The sequence below is a fragment of the Narcine bancroftii genome, chromosome 2 (genome assembly GCF_036971445.1).
Source record: "Narcine bancroftii isolate sNarBan1 chromosome 2, sNarBan1.hap1, whole genome shotgun sequence".
Classification (NCBI taxonomy): Eukaryota; Metazoa; Chordata; class Chondrichthyes; order Torpediniformes; family Narcinidae; genus Narcine; species Narcine bancroftii.
In genome coordinates, this window is record NC_091470.1 from 198519491 (window position 1) to 198539600 (window position 20110).

A 20110-nucleotide genomic window follows, 5' to 3' on the forward strand; every position below is an offset into this window, starting at 1 on the left:
GAGCTCAACCCTTTCACAGCACCAGCAACCCGGGTCCGAATCCCGCGCTGTCTGTAAGGAGTTTGTGCGCTCCCTGCTGCGTCTGTGTGGGTTTCCTCTGGGTGCCCTGGTTTCGGATTTCAGATTTATTGTCAGAGTACATACAAGCATACATCACGCAAGGTTCCTTTCCTTATCAATGGACGCAGCCCAGGACATTACAGGCAAAGCCCCCCACCCCCACCATCGAGAATATCTACATCTTTTTCTTGTCTTTTTCTTGTGCAGGCAAGACAGAATCACCCCTAATGTGGGGGTGCAAAAAATAAACTCGATGCAGCATGAACATGTAAACAGATAAAGATCTGTGAACAGACAACGAATGTAAACAAACTATGCCTCAGAGAGAGAGCAAAAAGGAAAAATCAATAATGTGCACAAGAGTCCTTAAACTGTATTTGTTGTAGAGGAGTCTGATGGTGGAGGGGTTATAGTTTCATTCGTGGGCCAGAAAGGCCTGTTACTCTGCTCTATGTCTAAAAAATACATTATTGCTGCATGCGTTCATTACTTAAGTCAGCCGACATGATGCATGCACATTAGGGTCAGCCGCTGAGACCAGGATCGTTCACCTTAGGAGGCAAAACCAAACCACTGCACGAGGGCCTTGGTTTCCAATTCCAATGCGATTACTTTAGCAACAGCCTTAGCAACTGGCATCGATAAAGGACAAATACCTCAAAACAGGGGCGGAGCTGTCAAACATTTGCAGCTTTTCCTACTGGCTCAGCAAGATAACTCACCTGGGAGGGTTCAATCCAGGTCGGAAAAATGCTGGAGAAACTCAGCATCCATGGGAACCAAACGGCAGTCGCCATTTTGCGAGGCAACATTGGAAGGAGGGCTCAGACCCAAAACCTGGATGCAAAACACGCGGTGCTGGAGAAACTCAGCATGGTCAAACCATGTACTTTATGGAGCAAAGATCAAGACATGCACGCAGGCGCCCGAACAAAATGGTGGGGTGGGGGGGAGGTGCGGGGAAGGGAGGAGCATGGCCCCACAGGCAGGAGGTAACGGATGGAGAAGGGAGGGAGGTCACAGCAGCGAAGGTGGGGCAGCTCTGATTGGAGAGTTAAGGAGAGCTGGAGACAGAGGGACGGGGGGGGGGGGGAGGGAGGGAAGATGGGGAGTGGGCGAACAGTAAACAGAGACGTCGATGGCTGGAGAGGGGCCCGGGCAGAATACAAGGCGCTTCACCCTCCCTCTCTAAATCGGGGGAGGCACACTTGATTTTCCCGCCCGGGGGCATGCTCCAGCTTCTCTGGTTTCTGCTCACCTGCTCCCCTCTCTTCCCCCCGTCCCTCGGTCTCCTTTCCTCCAGCTCTCCACCCCCAAAGCCGTCCCCTTTCCCCCCTCCCCTCGTTCACTGCTGCACCCTCCCCTCCCTTATCCACCTCCTGCCTGTGGGACCATGCTCCTCCCCGCCACCATTTTGTTCAGGCTCCTGCCGCCATTTTGCCCACACCCTGACGAAGGGCTCAAGCCTGAAACATGGGTGATGCATCTTTGCTACATAAAGGACACGGTTTGACCTGCTGAGTTTCTCCAGTGTCGGATTTTTACTGCAACCGCAGCATCCGAAAATGTTCATGTTTTACTCCCTTAAACAACTAAGTTTGTTGACTTGACTTAATTGATCAATATCAACCAGTTTGACTCTTTATTGCCTGAATAAACATTGTATAGATTACAGTTTTTTTTTCATGGTGATTGCTCCATTGGCTTTTTATTGCTCTTTAATCACTCATCTTGTTAAGCCAATCTGTGCTGGTGGGTCATTTAACAATAGCTCTCCAGTGATCTTAATAATCTGCAGCCACTGTGATTGTTGTAAACACTGTATATAATCATGTAATAATCGATCCCGTGTAAAAATTGACCCCACCCCGCCTTTATTTTGGCCAAGAATCGCGTGTTTGCCATACATCGTGCATAAAAGCAAACCCCATTATTGTTGGCCCTGCCACTGGAGTTCCTGACCGTGGACCCTCACCCCGACTGCCCACCCACTGGAGCTCCCGACCGTTGATCCCTCACCCCAGCCACCCGCCGGAGCTCCTGATGCCCCAATCGTGGACCTTCACCCCAGCCACCCACCTACTGGATCTCCCCACGCCCCGACTGCAGATTTACCACCTGGTCCCGGCCATCCGTGTTCCCGACGTCTTGCATGACGCAGTCAGAGACTGTGAAAAACCTGACAAACATTTAACAACATGTCCAGTGTAAGATATTGGGGCAGCTGGAAAGGCCAAGAGCTGTAACGATTTGAGAAGGAGGGTGGGGGGTTGCAAGCAATCGTGCAATGAATCTTCAAATGTCCTGACTGAAGAGGAATTGGAGGAATGTGACTTACTTCTGAAACTTCACTTTTTCTGCAATCCACCATCGGGAAAAGAAAGGTCTGCTTTTACAGAGCGATAATCATATTCAGAGTTTGTTGAAATAAAGGTCAAAATATCTGCAGGGAAAGAATGATCTACTGGATGCAAGAAACTCTCAGGAATGGAACTGCGGCGATTAACAGAGCTGGATTTCAGCTGGTTTTAAGATGCTGGGTGTCCGCCATCTCCCTGTTGGACAAAGTCACGGAAATAAGAAAAAAACACGGGTAAAAATAAATTGAAAGCCGTAGTGCCTGTTTGATGCATGGGCCCCGATTTTGGCAGTCAGCCCGATTGCCGTCGCAGAGCCGGCGATCGGGACGGGGGTTCGAATCCCGCGCTGCCTGCAAAGAGTTGGCGCCATCTCCCCCCGTGCATCTGCAGGGGTGGGGTTTCCTCCCGCCATTCAAAAACGTACCGGGGTTGGTTGGGTGTCAATTGGCTTGTGGGCTGAAAGGGGGCCTGCTGTATGTTCACATTCAGTTAAGAAATTTTAAATGAATTCTTGTTCAGACCTGCCCGTGGAAATCACAATGTCACATGCACTGAAGATCGTGCACTTAAGTTGGAGCAGATCGACCGTGGAGAAAATGGCTTCTAACTCGAGAGGGTGACTTGGCGTATTCATTGAGGAGTGGCGCGCCGGGATGCAGCTTTCCCAGTAGAGGAAATGGGATCGTGCAAGCCCTGAAACACTGAGGAGGAGGAGGAGACAATCTGCCGGCTCTCTCCCCGCCCCTCCCACCCTCTGCCTCATCCATCTGTATAGTTATTTTTAATCATCGATTTTTACGCTTTTACCTGGGTTGAAGTGGAAGGGAGGGTGAAGGATGGGGGGGGGGGGGGGGAAGGTGGGAAGGACTCGGTAAACAAAGACCTGTGAAAGGGGAGGACTGTTCCCCAATAATACTTGGCTAATACCGAGCCTGTAAAATGTTCAAACGAGGAAGGAGATCACGAGGGGGGTGCAGATTGCTCCGGGGAGTGGGTGGGGGGGTGACCCCAAAATGATGGTCTATAAAATTTTTGTGCAGTGTTTCAGCTGAAATTTATTATTTTTTCATAAAACTATCCCTATTGTTCATTATAACAACAAAAACATTATTCGTTAGCCCAGCTGACATGTATTGATGTCCCTACGAAGTGAAAACTCGATGCTCATTTACCTTTTTTAACCTTTTAACACGCTCCGGTCAGCGCACTGTGGCCTGCTGACAACGACCCTTTGAGTCCCGCAGTTCCATCCACACACACGCCATCAGCAAGCACTGTTGTTTTTGTTGCTGCTGCTGCTTTTGTCAAATGTTTTAGCAATAATATTGTGGTCATTTGTGTTTTTGATTTACGAGTAACATTAATACTAAAAACATTTTAAGAATTCTGAATGGTCTGGGATGGGAAGAGGTCCATGGTTGGTTGGGGGGGGGGTGACACCACTGGGTGACACCACTGAAGGAGAGAAAAGGAGAGAAAAGCCAGCTCCAGGGACCCTGGTTCAAATCCTGCATTGACTGTAAGGAGATTTGTGGGGTTTCCTCCAGGGGGTCCGGTTTCCTCCCACCCTTTGAAAAGTACTGGGTCAAGTGGGTGTAATTGGGCAGCATGGGCTCATGGGCCAGAAGGCCCTGTTGCCATGTTGGATGACTGAATTTAATGTTAAAAAGATGCGTGGGGCCTGTTTATTGTGCAGAGAGTGATGGGGGCATGGAATGGGCTGCCAGGAAGGGTGTGTGGGAGTAGCTTTTAAGAGGCTATCAGATTGACAAATGAATATGCACGAAATGGGCTGGAGGGATCTGGGCCCAAGATGGCGGGGATTGTGCCCAAGATGGCAGCACCCATGCTCAGGGGACGGACCACGAGGGGCTGCAGATTCTGAGGGAGGGCACTCAAAACGGGGAGAGCCGACCCCACCGGCTACAGCGGTGGGCCACTGAGGGGGTTCAGCGGACTGAGGGTCCCCACATGGCCTGCTGGAGCCTGGAGACACCAGGACTGGAGAGGGTGTGAGAGGCAGTGATTGAAGGCCCACAGGCCCTGATCGCGTCAACCCAGTTTAGGCTGGAAGCCTGTGGGGCTGCGGGAGCGCTGGAGGTGGGTGGGCAGGGGTGGGGTCCAGTGCTGCCGTACTGGACCATCGCTGCAGAAAACCTCCTTGTCACCGTTTTTGGTGAGCTCTGGCACCAAAAAAATTTAGCTCCACTAAGAGACAAATCCACAGACATTCAGTAATTCTGGGGGACTGTAAGAGGACCTTCTTTGACTAAAGGAAATTATGTGTATGATTAATTTTTCTGTTTTATTACATGAAAAGAACTTTGAATCTTAATCTTATCTGGTTGAATGTTCTGGAATTCAGAAGATTGAGTGAGGATCGCATAGAAACATCTAAAAGGATTAAATATGGACAGGACTGGTGTTTAAAAACACTGAAATGTAAGTATGTAGCCTGAATACTGACCCTGAAGTGTGCACCAGCTGCCCTGATGGATGGATCTTAGGGTAAAGCACACAGAAACACTGGAAGAGCTCGGCCTGTCTCACAGCGTCAATAGGAGGTAAAGATTTATCAGCGATGGTTCGGGCCTGAGCCCTTCCTCGAGGTGTGAGTGAAAAGCAGGCGGGTGTTTGAATTAAAGACTGGGGAGAGAAAAGGGGAAGAGGCGAAGGGAAAGAATTGAGGTCAATGGACAAAAAATGTTAATTGGACGTGATGAGAGGAGAGGTGAGAATTGTTTGGCAGAGGGAAAAGGGGAGAGAGAGAGATGGAGAGGGAGAGAGAGAAAGGGAAAAGGAGAATGAGAGAGGAAGAGAACTAGAAGAAAGGTGATAGAGGTAAGGGAGGGGGTGGTTTTAATGGAGGTTGACATTAACGCCATCCGGTTAGAGGGTGCCCAGACAGAAGATGAGCTGTCGTTCCTCTAATCTGTGGTGGCTTCAGTCCAGCAGTGCAAGAAACTGGCAAGGGAACATGGTGGGGAATTGAAATGGGCAGTGGGCGGCACCAAGGCCACCTCCCAGCCTCTCCGATGTAGCGGACCCAGCAGGCAGCCCCCCCCCCCCACCTCAGGAGTGTTATTTACACGGGTAGGCGAGACAAGAACTGGGTGACATCACCTCAAGATGCGGGGTTGGGGGGGTGGGGAGGCAATTTAGGAGAAAGGTACAGGGATGAGCTGTGGATAAGATGAGGTGGAGGGCAGAGCAATGTTGGGCAGGATGGAAGTTAGGGCTGTAAGTGAATCATGCACTCAACTATGGGTGTATTCAGAGTCATAAAGATGGCATTCTTAAACATCTTGCTTCACTCATGTCCAAAGAAATGGGACAGGCAGAGATAGTTTCTGTCAACAAGACGATGAATCAAATTCAGAATTTATTTGTCGTGAACACGCGTCATAAAACATTTTTTTTGTATGACTCCATATCAACAGAATGAGGGAAGAGCTGTGGAATGAGGAACTTAAAGGTTCAAAATTATTTTATTGCCAGGCGATTAAACAGAAAATTCGATGCGTCATAATTTCCTTCAGCCCTTCTAAGGCAGACAAGGATTCGCCATCAGCAGAAATCGCCCAGCACCCCCCTTACAAGCAAACCAGAGTCCCCACCCCCCCCCCCCCCACACCAGGGTCGCCCGAGCATCTGTGGATATCCCCCTCCACAGGCACACAGACTCCGGCCCAAGCCCCGGATCCCATCCTCAGGTCCCTGACACCGGCCGCTGGCACCTCCGAGCCTGAATAGGCCTGGGACTGTTGGATCTCGGGAAGCCTGGGTCCTGGTCAGTACTTGGAGGGGAGACGGCCTCGGAACACTTGGGGGGGTGTAGGTTTCCACGAGGGGCGTCGGACAAAGTGGCAACTCCCCACCTGCCTTATGGTGGACAAAACATTAAAGAATTTCATGTATTTCATCCTAAATGTGACAATAATGGAATCTTTACCTTTACCTTAGAGCAGTTATTCTTTCACATTTAAGGGGGGGGTGGGAGGAGGGATTGACATCATATAACTTTTTTAATGGTTTTTATGTCATCGGCGGGAGAGAAGTTCAGAAGAAACCAACTCAACTGCAATGCTTCATGTGGATGGGGGCCTATAAACCTCGACCCATGTCCTAATGGGGCCATAGGTTTAAAAAAAAGGTTGAGAATAGTTGAAAAAATGATTAGATCAAACTGTTGGAACTCACTAACTCCGCACGGAGGTTAGGTCTGAACACTAGAAACCCCGGCATGTTTCTACAGAGGTGCGGAGGAAAGTGCATGTCACGGTCTGGGAAGGGGGCACCAACACCCCTGAAGTATAAAACCCTGAAAGTGGTAGGTGCGCACAGCCCAGGATGTCGTGGGCAAAACCTTCCCCCACCGTCGAGAGCATCTACAGGGTGGGGGGGAAACAGGAGTACAGCGATACTGTCTTCTCGCTGCTGCCATCGGGAAAAAGGTGCAGGTGCCGCGAAACTCACCCCAGTGGATTCAGGAACAGCCGCTCCCCCTCCACCGTCAGGCTCCTCAACAACAAATTCATTTAAGGACTCTCATGCGCTTCATTGATTTTCTTGAAATTGTTTGCATTTCTTTATTTGTTTACCTGTTGATGCTGTACACGGTGAATATTTTGCACTCCCCATCAGTGGTAGTTCTTCTGCCGAGCCTGTCCCAGACCACACTTTCCACCGCGCCTCTGTCAAAATTCGCCAGGGTGTCTGGTGTCGTGTCGAACCTCCACAAACTCCCGATGGAAGCAAAGGATCTGACGGGTTTTCTCCACAATGCCATTGGGCCCGGGAAAGATCCTCCGAGATAGCGACTTCATTGCCCACCCAATGACCACTGGTGACAGTGAGAGACAAGAGGAAATACATTAGGGGATTTTTTTATAATTAAAAAATCCTGCGACCGCTGGGTCTGGGCCCAAGATCGCTTGGCTTCTTGAAAATCATCAGTTCGTCATGGCCGAGAAGGAGACATAATCAAAGAACAACCCATTCAGTCTCACTCCTCCCACCCCTTCCCCGTGGCACTGGAAATTCTTTCCCTGAAACTGGGAGAATTGAACTCCACAACCGGTCACCTCATTAAAAACTGCATTTATATTTGGATCATTTGAACCATTCATTGTCTCCTTTATCCTTGACCCTTGACCCCCCACTCCACACCACCACCACCAATGAGAACAGTTTCTCTTTGTCTTCATGACTTTCAGAGGAGCGCACCGGGCTCGACAGAGGCCGTCGCTCCTGGCAATCAAACTCCAGGCACCTTCTCTGCCTCCCCCCCACCCCCACCAAAGCCCTGGTGGGTCTCCAGAGAATGGGGCACTGCATTGGCAGCAGCATGCGGCTCGGTGAGTTCGAAGCCAAGGAACCAGGTGCAGGAGTCAGCCATTCAGCCCTTCAAGCCTGCACCGCGGCTCCTTATGATCGTGACTGATTGTCTACCCAGACCCTGCCTTCTCCCCGCAACCCACCCCCCCCCCCCAATCCCCTTCACCACAAGGGCCAAATCTCACTCCCTCTTAAATAGAGATAAGGAACCGGCCTCAACTACTTCCTTTGGCAAGAATTCCGCAGATTCACCCCTCACTGAGAGAAACAAAATGTTTTCATCTCAGTTCCCCTTATCCTTCAATTGTGACCCCTGGTTCTGGTTTTCCCCAACATCAGGAACAACCTTCCTACAACTGGCCTGTCCAATCCCTTGAGAATTTTATACGTTTTTATAAAATCCCCACTCAATCTTCTAAATACCAGCCTATACGCCTAATCAATCCAGACTTTCTTCATATGTAAGTCCTGCCATCCCTGGTATCGGCCCAGTGAATCTTTTCTGCAGAGGGAGACTAATACTCCAGGTGTAGTCTCACCAAGGCCCTGTACGGCTGCTGTAGACCCTCTCTGCTCCTGTACTCAAATCCTCCTGCTGCAAAGACTTTGTCCATCCTTTCTAAACCTCAGGAAGCCGTATACTTTTCAGACTGTGAACTGTAGGGGCAGAAGTGAGCTATTCGGCCCATCAAGTCCATTCCACCATTTTACCACCATTTGCCCACTCAGCCCCACTCCCTGGCCTTCCCCCCTCACATAAATCTGGATCCTGCTGACTCTTCGGTGTGCCTGAATCCGTTTGAATCCACCAGGAGTCTTCCCCGTGTCCGCGTGGGCTCCCCTATAGGTGCTCCAGTTTCCTCCCACCCTTCTGAGTGTGCCAGGGGGATGATGGGTCAATCAGGTGTGAATGGGCAGCACGGAGCTCAAAACTTGCACCCCATACTCCAAGTGAGCGCCTTACATCACCTCCCCGCCCTTGCGGCCTAGTCCCCATGATACAAACGCCAACGCTGCATTTGCCCCTTTACTACTGACTCAGCCTGGAGGGTATCCTTGCACGAGGACTCCCCAAGGCCCTTTGCACCTCTGAATTTTGGATTCCACCCACCCACACCCCCCAGCCCATCCACCCCACCCCCGCCAATCCAAATTTTAGCCACTTTCTCAACCTGTTCTGCATTCTTTAACAAACAAAGCATTGAAAAGGTCTTTGCCATCTTGGGGAGATAAGGAGCCTAAATTATTTGGCCCAGTCCCTCGGGTGTTGAATGACAAATTTTCTATGATTGCCTGTGACTTAAGGAAATCTTTTGCCCCCATCTAAAGGCAGGTGAAAATACATGGTGCAGGGAAACATCTACTTTACAGGCACGCCAGGACCCATAAATCCGGCCCTCTGGTCGAGAGGGTCCAGCTGCTCCACACTAACCCGTAGTTCTCGGATGGAAGCAAGGACACACGCAGGAATGTCTGGACCCCCCCCTCCCTTTCAACCAGCCAACATGAATGCCCACCTCCCTACCTCTCAAGGGCCTCAGATTCCTACCCCTACCACCTCAGCTAACCCGCCAGCCGACACACACACGCCCACCTCCTCCCTCAACCAGCCAACAGGAACGCCCCTCCCTCTACCTTTCCAGAGCCTCAGATCCCTACAATCGTCCCCCTCCCCCTGGCCCAACTAAGCACCCCAGCCGGGCCAACCGAGGTGGAGCAGCCGAAGCCGATGGAGACAACCATGGACCCCCCCCCGGTCACAACACCAGAGGAAGCCGGCAGACAGACTGAACTTAGGAGGTTTGTTGACTGCACCACCCACCCTGGGACTTCTTTTTAAAAGAGGGGGTAAATATGGTGAAACCACTATTGTAGGTAAATGACATGACCCTGCTCTTACTGGCTGGCTTGTGACTCGTTCCCTTTCTCCCCTGTCGTGCCACAAGCCTGCCCCTTCTGATTTGAGCCGGGGTCAGCATGAGCCAGCAACACTGTCCATCTCCTGCTAATAAAAGCCTTCAGTTCCGATAACTTCAGTCTTTGCGTAACTAATTACAGGAAATGCTGGAATCTCGGGGAATCAATTTGGTGGAATGACTTAGATTCCAAATTTATTGTCAGAGTTCCTACCTACAACCCTGTGATTCATTTTCCTGTTGGAGCATCAGAATTGCTGCGTACTGGTAGGCGCAAAAACAAACCTGAGTCAACATACACAGGTAAACAGATAATGAATGTAAACAAAATGACTGTGCAATACAGAGAGAACAAAAAGAAAATCAATAAAGTGCACAAGTAAGAGTCCGTAAATGAGTCCCTGACTGAGTTTGTCATTGAGGAGTCTGATGGTGGAGGGGGGGCAGCTGTTCCTGAACCCACTGTGGTGAGTCTCGTGGCCCCTGCAACTCTTTCCCGCTGGCAGCAGCGAGAACAGAGCGTGTGTGGGGTTCTTGGTGATCGCCGCTGCTCTCCCACCTCCCTTGTCGATGTTCTCAGCAGTGGGGGAGGATTTTTCCCGCTCGGGGTGGGGGATGGACAGATTGGTGTCCCCATACTGGACCGCGACTTAGTAGGTCAGTGCATTTTTCCACCGCGCCTCTGTCGAAATTTGCTGGGGTTCCTGCTGTCGTGCTGATGAACCTCCGCCCACTCTTGAGGAAGGAGAGGCACTGATGGGTTTCCTTCATGATGCCGTCAGTGTGTTGGGTCCCGGAAGGCTCCTCCAAGATAGTGACTCCTTCCTGGACACACACAATTTTAAAACTCACTCTTTTCTCAAAGTTGCCTGGCACCCCCTCAGTTCCCTGAGATCATCCTGGGGACCACTAAAGGGTGCTCCCTATGGAAGGTGGAGAGGAGAGGAGAGTGAAGGGGAAGATGTCTCTGGTGATTGGATCATGCTACAGATAGTGGAAATTCTTTGACAGCTCCCCGCCTCACTAACCACACACTGTCTAACCACGGCCACCTTGTCTGCATTAGATGAGCTATCTTCCTTACGCACTCTTTCCTAGTGCTGGGGTATGGCCCAAGATGTTGACAATCCTTATTCTCCTACAGATACAGGAGGGAGACTGAAAACATGGCTGAATTGTGTACCCTTAACAACCTCACACCCAATGTCACCAGAACCAAGGAGCTGATTGTTGACTTCAGGAAGGATATCACTAAGATAGAGAGAGTGCAGAGATGTACTAAAATGCTGCCTGGATTGCAGTATCTAGAATACAAAGAAAGATTTAGTCAACTGGGTCTTTATTCACTGGAGCGTAGAAGGTTGAGGCGGGATTTGATGGAGGTATTTAAAATTATGAGGGGAATAGTTAGAGTAGGTGTGAATAGGCTCTTCCCCTTGAGGGGAGGTGAGATTGGAATGAGGGGTCATAAGTTAAGAATTAGGGGGCAAATGTTTAGAGGGAGTTTCTTCACTCCGAGAGGGGTGGCTGCATGGAATGACCTTCCAGAAGAGGTGGTTGCAACAGGGTCAATTTTGTCATTTCAGAGAAGGTTGGATGAGTGCATGGATGTGAGGGGGTTGGAGGGTTATAGACAGGGAGCGGGTGGGTGGAACTAGAGGAGATCATTTATATCAGTGCGGACTAGAGGGGCCGAGATGGCCTGTTTCCGTACTGTGATTGTTATATGGTTATATGGTGTACGATCCAGTGATCATTGGGGGACCAGAGGGGGAGCAAATTTAGGTTCTTGGGAATCATTATCTCGGAGGATCTTTCCTGGACCCCACACACCAATAGCATCCTGAAGAGAGCCTCTAATTCCTCAGGAGTTTGCGGTATGGACACCAGAAACCCTGTCAAATTTCTACAGAGGTGTGCAGTGGAAAGTGCACTGAACGGCTGCATCATAGTCTGGTAAGGGGACACCAATAGTCCTGAGAGTAAAGCCCTGAAAAAGCTAGTGGACATTGCAGGCAAAACCCTCCCCCACCATCGAGAACATCTACGGGGAACGCTGTCATCGGAGAGCAGCAGCGATCAATAAGGATCCCACACCCACCCAGAACACGCTCTGTTCTCATTGCTGCCATCAGGAAAGAGGTCTCCGTGCCACAAGACTCGCACTACTAGGTTCAGGAACAGTTGTTTCCCCTCCACCATCAGACTCTTCAACGACAAACTCAATCAGGGACTCATTTAAGGACTCTTACTTGTGCACTTTAATTTTATTTCCTCTCTTCCGTTCGGATGCCTGCCAACATTTTCCCATACTTCAATGAGGGGATCAAGCCTGAAACGTCGGTTCTGTATCTTTACCTTTGATACATAAAGGACATGGTTTGACCAGCTGAGTTTTTCCAGCGCTGTGTCTTTACTTCAACCACAGTGTCTTCAGACTTTTGTGATTTACTTCCTTTTACCTCCAAGGGACTCTACGAGACCTGCTGAATTCCTCTAGCATTTTTGTGCTTTTGCTACAAATGGTTTACAGAAAAGGACCCCATATCCAAAACACTTGAGACCAGAAATTTTTCGGTATTTTGTTTTTTTTTTCAGATTTTGGAACTCAGAATACCTGTATCAGCGGTTAAACAACAAACAACATGAAAATTCACATGAAATAATGTTTAATACGTACCCAAAAGAAACTTGATCTCTGTCACTGGTCACCAACACCTCCCAACTGCCGCCACCAGTCCCCTCTCCTGCCCAGGGGCCTGAGGTCCCCTCTCCTGTCAAGAAACCTGAGGTCCCCTCTCCCACCCAGGATCTTGAGGACCCGCTCCTGCCCAGGGGCCCACGATCCCCGCTCCTGCCCAGGGGCCTGAGGTCTCCTCTCCTGCCCAGGGGCCTGAGATAACTTCTCCTGCCCAGGAACCCGAGGTCCCCGCTACTGCCCAGGAGCCTGAGGTCCCCTCTCCTGCCAGGAGCCTGTAGTTTCGTTTCCTGCCCAAGGGCACCAAGATCCCTGTCCTGCCTAGGGGCCCGAGGTCCCCTCTCCTGCCCAGGGGCCCCTAGGTCCCTGCTGCTGCTGGGACCCTGAGGTCCCCACTCCTGCTGTGAGCCCGAGGTCACCGCTCCTGTGGCGAGCCCGAGGTGACTTCTTCTATGCTGACGGCACTGCACCCAAAGTTGAGAGTGGAGTCGCCATCTCCGGCTACAGCTGGTGCTGAAGACTTGGACCCTGCTCCATTTGGCATCGACACAGCCAGAAGCAAAGATTTGGGGGTTTTTTAAACTTTTTTTGTAATCAAACCAGTGCCAGCGGAGCATCAGGGCCCCACATGGCCAAGTCAGGTGTTGAACTTTTTCCCACGTGACGTGTTTTGTATCATTTCGGTTTTCTGAACTTCGAGCACGTGACCTGTATATTGATTCTTTTTAACGAGAACACGTGAAGCAGAGAGGGACGTTTTAATCTCTGCATCTGAAGACGGATGCATTTCCATCAAAGGCTGGGCAGCATTGATTCACCAGATTGGACCCTTAACTGAATGGGTTGCCCAGAAAGGGGAAAGGACCTATTGTGCAGGGGAGATGACCACCTACTGTAGGGGGGTGGGGGGGGGAGGTCAATAAAGGATTATGCAGCAGAGAGTTTTTCCTTTTTCTTGGTGGGTATATTATGGGTCAGCACAACATCGTGGGACGAAGGGCCTGGACTGTGCTGTAATGTTCTCACCGGTGACAAGATATTTAAGGTGATTTGTGGTAGTGGGGAATTAAGGGTTTTTCCCACACAGTAGTTTACTTATCTGCAAAGAAGAGATTTACTGTCCTAGATATTCCTTGAAAGAGGTAGGTTAGGTCAAATAGTCACCATCTGGAGCCGGGTGTGTGTGTGTGTGTGTGTGTGTGTCTATGTGGGTGTGTGGTGTGCACCTGTATGAGGGTGTGTGAGTCTATGTGTGTGTGTGTGTGTCTGTGTCTTTGTGTGGTGTGCATCTGTATGAGGGTGTGTGAGTCTATGTGTGTGTCTGTGTGTTTGTGTGGTGTGCACCTGTATGAGGGTGTGTGAGTCTATGTGTGTCTGTGTGTTTGTGTGGTGTGCACCTGTATGAGGGTGTGTGAGTATGTGTGTGTGTGTGTCTGTGTGTTTGTGTGGTGTGCACCTGTATGAGGGTGTGTGAGTCTATGTGTGTGTGTGTGTATGTATGTGTGTGTGTGTGAGTGTGTGTACATGTGTGTGTGTGTGTGTGTGCACGCATGTTTGTGCATGCATGTGGCAATATGATTTGTGTATGATATGTGCTTATTATCCTGGCATCCCTGAATGTGTACTTAAAGTCTCTAGCGATAAGATTATCAAGAAATTATAAATAAATTTACGACTTGAGTCACAATCAATATGCTGTGGGGATCCTTGTTGGAATCATAGATAGGGAGACTCTGCACTGTTATTTGTGTTGAGTTCAGTTCTTACAAGATAATTAAGTGCAGGAGTAGATTATCTATGGGTGAGGAGCCAGAAGGTTGTGCCTTTACTTGAGAAGGGATGAGAAGACAATTAAGTAAGAAAATCTGCAGGCACTGGCAGCTGGTGTAATACCCATGGGCGCTAGATACGCTTGGCAGGACGTGTAGCGTCCGTTGGAAGTAAAAGGCGGCCGTCGCTTTGGGTCTGAGCCCTTGGTCAGGAATCTGGAAATGAAGGTGAGGAGGGGGGAGGAGAGGGTGATTGGGGTTGGGGGGGTGGGGAGGAGAGCAGGTTACCAGGTTAAGAGGTGGTCACAGGTGGGAGGGTGAGATGTTTCTTTTTAGCAATAAAAAAACTTGGGTTCTTTTATATTAATAGCTCAGGACTTTGTGGGGAAGCCATTTTATTTTGTATCTTACCTGAGGTGCCACACTCATCTCCCTCTAGTGGTCAGGAGTATCACTATCCTCGAGGTGTTCAATCTAGCAACATGGCGCATGAATACAAGATACGTTTCAATTTAAAATTAAATACAAATATCAGCAGCTCCAAATTTTTAAGGTGCAATGTTCTTTTTCTTTTAGAGATTCAGTCTGTCAGGTGCTTTGATAACGTGAGTGGATCTTCTTAACACAGGTGCTTGCGTACTACTGTCTAGCAGTGGTCGTGTTTCTTCTGTTGCTGTGTAGGCTGGGTCTTCCGCATTTGTCTGCGCCTGCAGTGCCTCTTGCATATTCAGCAGGCTCTTTCGATTCCTCCTCAGTATTTGACCATCCTCTGTCCTGACAGAGTAGGATCATGGATTCGCTTCCTCTAGAACAGTGGCCTTCTTGCCCCAGGTGCTGGAATCTCACTGTGCTGTGTTGTGCCAGTGGCTTCTCACTAACCTGCCATCATTTGTTTTTTTGTCTTCTTTGATCCCTCTGCTCTTGTTTGGGTCTGCAGGGCAGGGAAGTGTTGTTCGCAGTCATCAGGAAACATGGAGAGTGTGAAGGAACTTGAAGCTGTGAATTGGACTGGGAACGTCGACAACGATTCATGTCCGAGGTGCAGCATTCATCTCTGACTCCCTCTAGTGGTCAGGAATATCTCTAGCACTCTATCACCACAGAGAGTAGAAGCTGAGAAGTGGTGGGAGGAAAGGGCAGGGGGCTAAGAAGGTAGCTCTCTGATAAGAGAAGGGAAGGGAATGGGACGAAAGTGTGCAGACACCGCAGTTGAAATGAAAACACAAAGCTGGTGTGACAGAGTATGCATATGTTCTTGGGAGAACAATTGGGCAGGTTTTAGTGTAGGTCGCATGCAAACACTTTAAAGCAGGTCTTATTTAAAATACTGGAGATCTACCCCATGCTAGACATGTCGGGGCCAACAGTCTTTGCAAGAGCTTTGGAGAGTGCCCAAGAGACTTCACTAATAGATTGTTATTTACAAAAAGGCAACAGATGAAAGAGCTTGTTGGAGCTGCAGATTGTCTGGAAGGGAACTTGCTGTTCTAAGAGGATCATGTGGTTTTGCAAGCAGAGAGAGTCAAACAGGCTTTCTCTCAGAGAAGGAGAGAGAGACACATACAGAGATCACTTCTATAGTGTTACAGCCAGAAACAGCAGCTGGGACTGGAACAGGACAAGCTGGCAAGTTTGTGGAAATCTGCATTTGGAAGATGGGTTGTGAGTGCTTAGTTCAGCCTGGTCAAAGCCCTTGTGGTTCATGCAAGAGGAGAGGACTGGCTGCCTAATGTTTCACTTGGAATAAGAGAAACAAGAAAGAACTCTGTGATGACCTGAAAGAAAGAGCTTATCATCTGAAGAACCCTGAGGGGACAAGTTTCATCAGCAAGGCACTGAAGTGTGGGTGTCCTGGAACATCAAATCTCTCTCTGAAAACTGACAAGAACCTTCCTGAGTGGTAACCATTTACCTTTCGAGCACCAAAGTAGGGTGAACTTTAGACATGTTAAATTCTGTGCACAGTATAAGAATTGCCTGCAACCAGTGATCTTGGAGGAATGAGAAGTGTGAGATTGGACTGTGAATCAAAGAACTTTTCTGAACTTACACACACATTACACACACGTGTGCTCAGAATTGGAAGGGGGTTAAGTTAGGTTAGTTAAGTCAATCGTTTTTTTTTAAACTTTATTTGAAAACTTTAAATAACTTACATCAAACATAACAGAAGAAAGAAAAAACAATTTTTATATTAAAGAGAGGGGGCTGGTCATGTGTTCTCTTCTTTTAATTCTAAGGTGAGGGGTGCATTGATTTTAATTCATAAGAAGTTACCGTTTGAATTGGAATCATTTGAGGGAAACACGGAGAGGGTTTTGATGGTCAATGTAAAATTTTTGCTGAATCGTGGACTTCGTTAAATATTTATGCACCTAATGTAGACGATGAACGGTTTATGTCAGAGGCTTTTTACTGCTTAATCAGGCCAATAATAATATTTTGGTTGGGGAGATTTTATTGTGTTTTGGACCTTTTATTGGATAGATTTCTGAAAAGTATAAGGAAATTAAAGGTGGCCACACAAATAGGAGCTTTGATGAAAGATCTGAATTTGTTTGATGTTTGAAGGAGAGTAAATCCTACAGAGAAAGACTTTTCTTTTTATTCATGTAGACATGGTTCATTTTCTAGAATAGATTTTTTTCTTGGTTTCGGCGCATCTACAGGTTGAGTATAAAAGTCGGATTATATCAGACCATTTCATGTTATTTTTTTCCAGCTAAGTCAATCGCGATAAAATTAAAGTGTGAATTTGTTTTCATGATTATTAAAAGCAATTTTTGTTTAAGTAACCATTTGTCTTGGTGAATATTTATTGCTGTTGGGATTTGGGGTCCTCTGGGCTCATAACACAGGAGAAACTCAGCAGGTCAAACAGTCCACTTTATACACCAAAGGTAAGGATACATAAGCAACATTTCAGGCTTGACCCTTCATCAAGGTGTAGAAAAATGTCGGCGGGTGCCTGAATGAAATGGTGGCGGGGAAAGGCAGGTGAAGATGCATGGCCCCTCCCCCATAGGTGGATAAGGGAGGGAGGGCACAGCAGCAAAGAGGGGGTAGGGGGATGACTCTGGAAATGAAGGGGGAAGAGAGAAGAGAGCTGGAGGAAGGAAGACAGAGGGATGGGGGAGAACAGGGAGTGGGTTCACAGAAACCGGAGAGGTCAAAGTTAATGGCAACCATACCAGACTGAAAATCATGTGCTGTTCCTCTGATTTACAGGAGGCCTTTAATGGGACAGTATGATGCATAGAGAGACATGTCAGCTTGGGAGTGGCTGTCCACTGGGAGATCCCTGTCACTGACGCGGACAGAGTGGAGGTGATCGACGAAGAGATGTCCCAGTCTGCACACAGTCTCTCCGATGTGGAGAACGCCATGACAGGAGCACCAGATCGCTCCTGTGGAATCAGAGATGAAGCGTGGCTTCACTTGAAAGGCTTGGTTTGGGACCCCATAAGGTGGTGAGGGAAGAGGTGTTGGCGCAAGTGTGGCACGTCCTGCAGGTGCTGGGGGGTGGGTGCGACTGGTGGGGATGGAGATGCGGAGGAAGGCGGAGGGGGGGAAGACGTGTCTGACGGTGGGATCCTGTCCAAGTGCTGTAAACTGTGGAGGATAATGCGCTGGACGTGGAGGCCAAGGGGAACCCTAAGTTGGGGGGAGAGGGGACCAGGGCAGATGTGTGGAGATGGGATGATGAAGGAAAGGAGCCAGAGGGGCCGGGAAAGCGAGTGGATTGGCAGAAACCAGAGAAGTCGACGCTGATTCAATCTGGTTGTAGAGAATGAGGTGTTGATCCTCCAGCTTGTGGTGGCCTCAGTTTGGCCCAATGTGACGGTGTGGCCATGGTCCACCTAACATCAGTGGAGGGATCATTACTGGAGACAGGATCCACCTGCGTTAGGAATGTCAAGGAGTGCATAGGTAGAGTCAACATGGTTTTGTGCATGGGAAATTTTGCCACTCAAAATTGAGGTTTGTTTTTAAAAAGGAGATTTGTAGAACCATGAGGCAATAGACATTGCCTTCATGGACTTTTGCAAAACCTTCCAAGGGGTAGTTGACTTCAGGAGGGGAAAGCCAGAGGTGTGCGATCTAGTGATCATTGGGTGGATCAGAGGTGGAGAGGGTGAGCAAATTGAAGTTCTTAGGACTCTCTATCTCAGAGGATCTTTCCTGGACCCAACACACCAATGGCATTGTGAAGAAAGCCTGTCAGCGCCTCGATTTCCTCAGGAGTTTGCGGGGGTTCGGTGTGACATTGGACCCCCTGAAAAATTTCTACAGAGGTGCGTGGTAGAAAGGGCGCTGACCGGCTGCATTACAATTTGGTACAGGGAGCACCATTACCCCCGAGCGTAAAGCCCTTGCAAAAGGTAGCGGACGCAGCCCAAAATGTCATGGGCAAAATCCTCCCCCACCGTTGAGAACATCTTCGTGGAACGCTGCTGTCGGGGAGCAGCAGCGATCATCAAGGACCCACACCACCCAGCACATGCTCCGTTCTCGCTGCTATCATCAGGAAAGAGGTGTAGGTGCCACAAGACCCAACTACCAGGTTCAGGAACAGCTGCTCCCCCTCCACCATCAGACCCCTCAATGACAAACTCAATCAGGGAACCGTCTTACTTGTACACTTTATTGATTTTCTTTGTTCTCTCTCTTTTGCAGATTGTTTATGTTCATTATCCGTTCACAATTTTTATTTGTTTACATGTTCACACTGTGTAGAGTTTTTTTTTTGCACTGCCAATTAGTGGTAATTCTACCTGGCCCACAGCATAAAGGAATCTCAGGGTTGTAGATGATGTGATGTTTCTGCTCAGACAATAAATCTGAAATCTGAACAAGCTGGGCTCATCCGAAACATCACATGGGATGAAGGTGTAAAACTGGCTCAGTAGGGTAGAGGATACAGGATGGGGGTGGAGATTGTTTTTCAGACCAGTGGGCATGTGTACAAAGTGAAGGGAGGAGAGTTTAGGGGAGACGTCAGGGGTAAGATTTGTGGGTGCCTGGGGATGGTGTGGAGGCTGGAACACTGGGGGCATTTATGAGACTCTTAGACAGACACATGGATGAAAGGAAAATAGAGGATAATGGGTTGTTTTCTTGGTAGATAGATATGGATCGGCCCAATATTGAGGGCCCAAGGGTCTGCATTGTGCAGCGGTGTCCTATGTTCGGTGTTCTAACCCTTCCTCTACTGTCATTGATTCTCTCCTCCCAGAATCTTATTTCTTTACTGGCTGTTTCCTCTCAGATTCAGATTTCAGATTTATTATCTGACTACTGTTACGAGCCCAGAAGACCCAAAACCCAGCAGCAGTAGATATTCACCGTCAAAAGGTCACTTAAACCCCTTAAACATGAAAAGAGAATCAAACTTTAACTTATCTATTATTAACTTAACCCCCTTCTAATTCTAAGTGCACGTGTGTGTAATATGTGTGTAAGTTCAGAAAAGTTCTTTGGTTCACAGTCCAATCTCACTTCTCACTCCTCCAAGTTCACTGGTTGCAGGCAATTCTTATACTGTGCACAGAATTTAACATCTATAAAGGTCATCAGGCTTTGGTGCTTGAAAGGTAAATGGTTATCACTCAGGAAGGTTCTTGTTGGTTTTCAGAGAGAGATGTGTTGTTCCAGGACATCCACAACTGAGGTACTTCCATCAGTCACCTCAGTGCCCCAACAGGGTTCTCCAGATGATAAGCTCTCTCTCTCTCTCTCTCTCTCTCTCTCTCTCTCTCTCTCTCTCACACACACACACACACACACACACACACACACACACACACACACACACACACACACACACACACACACACACACTCCAAGACTGCGACAGCCTGTTTGACTCTCTCTCTGCTTGCAAAACCACATGACCCTCTTACAACAGCAACTCTCCTGCAGACTCCAGCCTGCTCTTTCATCTGTTGCTTTTAGGTAAACAAGAACCCA